This window comes from Lytechinus pictus, chromosome 12, assembly GCF_037042905.1.
Source record: "Lytechinus pictus isolate F3 Inbred chromosome 12, Lp3.0, whole genome shotgun sequence".
NCBI lineage: Eukaryota > Metazoa > Echinodermata > Echinoidea > Temnopleuroida > Toxopneustidae > Lytechinus > Lytechinus pictus.
In genome coordinates this window covers 24035208-24040631 of record NC_087256.1, presented here as the reverse complement: position 1 = coordinate 24040631, position 5424 = coordinate 24035208, and positions in this window count along the sequence as shown.

Below are 5424 nucleotides of genomic sequence, written 5' to 3'. Positions count from 1 at the left end.
TACCAAGGCGTATCTGATTATGTACAAAAGTACGGCTTTCCTGGTTTTGGTCTTGCTCGTTGATGACCTGTGTTAGAAAATGCTTTCCATCAAGACGCTGTAGATTTGAAGCAGCAAAATTGAAAAGCAGACAATTTTGTGACATAAAATGTGATTTGATCCGCACACTTCCGCACGCACTGTCTACACGATGCGAGCCATGTATCTCTGGAATAGTAGGAGGAAAATTGGAAAAATGGGATTATAAATAATAGACAATCACAATATTGCCTCTAGCTGAAAATATGCACACATTTTCCCAATGGAACCAAGATGGCCAAATGTAAACCAGATCTGCACATCGATTTTCCAAGATTTAAGTGATGTATCATCTTTTGCGCATACAGGTTGTGCAACATCAATGTCTAATCAGATACTGCTTCTTTCAACTCATTGCCTAATTGACGGCGGAACACAGTACGACCAAAGAAGACAAATATGAAGAGAATGTTATTCAGTGCAAAATGACAGTCACATGTTGGTGAATTCATTAACTAATCGATGAGTGTCCATCTCTTATAGGTCCATGATAAAAATGGCCGTGCTTTCCAAGAACCAAGAGGCGACTACCGAGGGGTGGTAACCATGGAGATTTGCGGATGGGACCTCATGTCCCTCATGTAAGTGTAACAACGTCAACAATAAAGGTGAGTGCAAACGACTGAAAGGGTATATAATATGTATATATTTACACATACATTATATATTTATATTCATATATGTATAGTTTTATATATACTCCCAGAAAAAGCAAAAAAAAAGTCAGGATCATTAAAGAATTGCACGTTACGTTTCACTAATTACAGATAAGTCTGGAAATAAGCATTATTGCATTTGATGATAATAAGCTAGTTCGTAGTTCCTTTCTGCACATGATCAAAATATTCTGCGCATGATCAGAGGAAGGTCATTTGTACTAAAATGACATGGTGGTTTAAAATCTAATGAGATAAGCACCAACTTTGATGTCTTGATTATTCATACATTCTTTTGAATTGTGTTTTTCACTTACATCCAAAAACAACAACAATGCGTCTACGAACGACTGGTATTTTACAGTTTGCCAAGTACATTGTGCAACATGCTATGATATGCATTCAAAGTAGGAATGCAACAAATACCTTCATAAAGTGTTCATTGAAGTGCTATTCTAGTCACCTGGTCTATTCAATTTCTTCATCCTGCTATGTAAGGCATGCTTACGTAATATCTTGCTTTGAAATCTGCCTATCATAATGAAATAAATGAAAGGTCATTTGACCAAAATTGTCCATGAAGTAACTACGAACTGGTCTATTATCGGCCATCAATGACTGGTCATAAAATGCAACTATGTGAAAACCAAATTATAATCTTCCCTTGTATCATGTTGATCCGACATTTAATTCATTAGATTTACTATTGTAAAATACACATATCATGCTCATAGAAATACATCTCATGAATTAAACCTACTGGTGTATACGGTGTTATATCATATGCTGGGGTTGAAATAAAAACCATTTTGATAATTTGCAAGAATTGCTTTCGCCGTAAAATAAACATGACTTTGCTGTGTATTCAGGAAAGAATCAAAGGCTTTATCCGAAATTTTGTTAATTTGGTTGATATCAAGATTTGCGTTGATTTTTTTCAGTAGTGTTTCAAATCTGTATGCATATTTCTTTCTTGGCAACCCAGTAACAAGCTATTCCTTTCGCTCGTTATGCTTGTTAGCAATAATCGAAGTTCAATATTTGGAATCTATTATGCATACAATGTTTGTTGCTATGCCTGTCAACTCTCTCGCAAGTTTCCAGGTTGTAAAGAACACATAAAAAAGCATGCGATGAAATTTGTTGTTTATAATATTTCTATTGCATTACCAACATTGAATGAAGGTATTGTTTTGGGTGTATAAGGGGGGGGGGGGGTATTGTGTCTTACAAAAGACAATTCATGAACTCACATAGCAACACACCTGTTCTATTCAATGACCCGTTCTATATAATCTTAGGTTGGAAGTCCCACGTTATATATGGGTTTTCAGGTTTTCAAACATATTTTCTTGGGGTCAAATGAATAATGCTTCACTGTCCGTTCAAAATATTACTTCTGTCGTTGCACTCGCTCCTGTCAAGTGTTAGGGGGCAACCGGGAGGCGCGTATCCAGTATCAGATCCTACAAAGCATTGACAATATCAATAGTAACCGTGAATTTTGCTTGTACATGGGCCCATACATGCTGGATACGCTAGTGGGCAAATACATAAGCGCAAAACTTACAATGGGACTCCATACACAATTATTTGCATTAATTACATTTGCAGTTTTAACTGTAAGGACGTAAATAACAATATTCACGTACGACACAAACCGAAAAATCGAAACGTAAGTTTCATAATAAAATACAATATATATGAGCCTAAATTGCGTTTGATATTATCTGGTTATTGATTATCATTGAATATCACCTTATATCACCTGTGCTTTGCACACTTTACTACGCAGGCAATATAATCTCCATGTCATTTACATAGTGACTTCTCGAAAGATTCACACATCATACACACGGATAGCTTCCGCGCTCAAAGCTAGATGTATTTATTGCACGGGTTGTTAATTAAGGGAGACGGGCAGAAGGATTTTGTGCAATTAAATGTAGTACGAATGCTAAATCGAATTCAATCAGAAATTGAACCGATCAATACGCATCGCACTCTGTCTAAAAATACATCTGCAAAAATGATATAATAAGCAACACGGCATCCCATCTACGATATGGTCATTATGTGTAGATGGTTTAAACAACACACAAAGTAGATCAACAAGCTCACTCTACTTACCAGCCGTTAAGGGGTCCTCATCGGGCTTAGCTCTGCCAAGCGTGGTTAATTCAAGATCCTTGACTGCAGCAAAAGCACAATATTCACGCAATAAACCGAGATTTGCGCTCCATCTATTTTTCAAAGGACGCTGGGAGATGATGTTGGACACGGTACGATCATCTTCTTAGCAATGTATTCTCACGCAGATGCTGGCGCGGCATCATTTTCTCTCTGTGTGTACGTGTGTGTGTAAAAATATATACACCGATTGCTCTTGGGAATACACTTGCACGGAGAAACCACTGTGTAGTAAGGCCGGTGTGGAGGTCTGAAGAAGGCGCGGGAGAAGTATGACTACAATGGAGTTGACCGTGCTCGTCAAGTGTCGAAGTTCATTGATACTGACCCCACAAGACAGAATGCGAGTTATTCACACACCAGGCGCCGTTTGTTCGTCTATCCAATGCATAAAATGCATCCTCTCGCTATGCATCGCATTTTGACGAGTTCTGCTCTTCCCAACGTGTGCGCACGCGCGCAAACGTTGTTGAGGGATGTCCAGGTCGTGAGGAGGTCGTCTGCTTTGAAACGGCGCTCTACACCGGGACTTTGATCCCATTTAATCAGCCATGTCTCTAGTATAATACACTCTCTGAGTTGTTTTATTTGAATTAAAATACATCGACAACAGGTTACTGAGGCTTATCAGAAACTCCTACAGAATCTTAGTGACGCATAGCTACTAGTATGACTAACTGATCTTTGTTAAAGATTAACCCTCAACTTTGCCACTGTAGTATGATCCATGATTATACCAAGGTTTTTTTCACTTGTGAAGTAATTACATTCCAATTGCTTCTGCGGGTACTTCGTAAGTTAGTACTTTTGTTCAGGAACGTTTTCGTTAAGGAATATGCACATGTGTCTATATGACGTGACAATGGAATATACTAGTACTACACTGTCAATACAATTTATTTATAAGAAGGCGTATACCCTACAAGCAAAGGCTTATAGTGGGGTACGCCTGATGACATAAATACAATACAGTAAACAGTACAAATAAAGAACGAAGGTCAATGCATTCATTAACTTTAGTTGTAATACCTGTAACTTCTCAGATAGAAAATACCATAGACAACAGCACCCAAAGCCGAATTGGTCTACATCTACCACAGAATGCGAAAAATGGGTCTACTATACAAAAATACATTCAAATAACATTAAAATTTTCCTTTCAAAACTTGCCATAACTTTTGAACAACACGATTTTCATCAAAAAAAAAGATTAGACAGGAGTGATGATGACACACGCATGAGATGAACTCTTTGGTGAATTTCTCTGCAAAATTTTTTTTCATTTATCATTCATATCACACATGGGTGAGCATGCATCAAAATCCATTTGCCGGCACTTTTGGATCATTACTTACAGTACTTAACATTTCTAAAAGCAAATTATATAATTTTCGCTTTAAGGACGTTCCATAGTCAAGTTTGTGCTCATCATGATATGCGCATATTGTACGCTATGCGCTTTGACGAAATGTAATTGTTCCCCTTGATCTGCATTATAATGACAAATAATGTGTTATTGTATGAAGCTAATTAGCTGAATTATCCATAAAACCATTGTTTTAATACCTCTGCAATTTCAGAATACTTTGCTCTGCATCAATGCAAAGTATGACTAATATGACATTGAGTTTGAATAAACGGTAGAGCAGTTTGAGATACTTCCCTACATGGATACAAAGCGTTTGGGGCGATTTTGGTGTTTTAAAAAGCACATTTCCTCCAATAATAAAAAGTGCTGATAGTTAAGTTCACGAACCCCTATTATCTTTATTCCTCTTAAGTATACCATCCTCTACAAATATGTACATTTTGATAAAAATGGCATGGGTTTTGAAAATAGTGCAGCATATATTGTACTTCACAAATTTGTTACAGAAATTTATCAAAAAAATAGATAAGTTTTTGTGTTCCTTTTTGCAACATTTCAACGAAGTGAAAGTGCTGCTGGCCTTAAAAGGGCAATCGAATAGCAATGTGAATTGAATAGCCATCTCAAGTACAGTTCTGAATTAAATTGTGAAATTTGTGAAGTTTACATAGATTTTTAAACCCAACGCAGTGATCCCTATGATGTTTAAAAATGTCAAAACCTTGTGAATGCGCATTTTTCAAGAACTTCAAATTGGGTGAACTTCAAAGCTCGATAGCAAAAAATAAAGCACATGAACCCATGTTATTTTTTGCATATTTGGAATATTTAGGCGGTGAAGTACCTCTGTGCAAAATTTGGTGGAAACGGCATTGATTTCATTTCAACTGAGGAACGTCCTTAAGTTTTATTTATGACGTGTGCTCATGAGAACACGTCGTGTTTAGAAACCTCTTTTTGCACATGACTATTTTTACTGATATACAAGATCGGTTCCGAAATGATCTTTTCATCCCTATTTAACCTACCTATACAATATGTCTCACCAAATGAGTTTCTCCCGAGTTATGATGTCAGGTAATAAAAAAAAATCCCTCCAATAGGAAAAAATAATTTTTCTTGGATGCATTT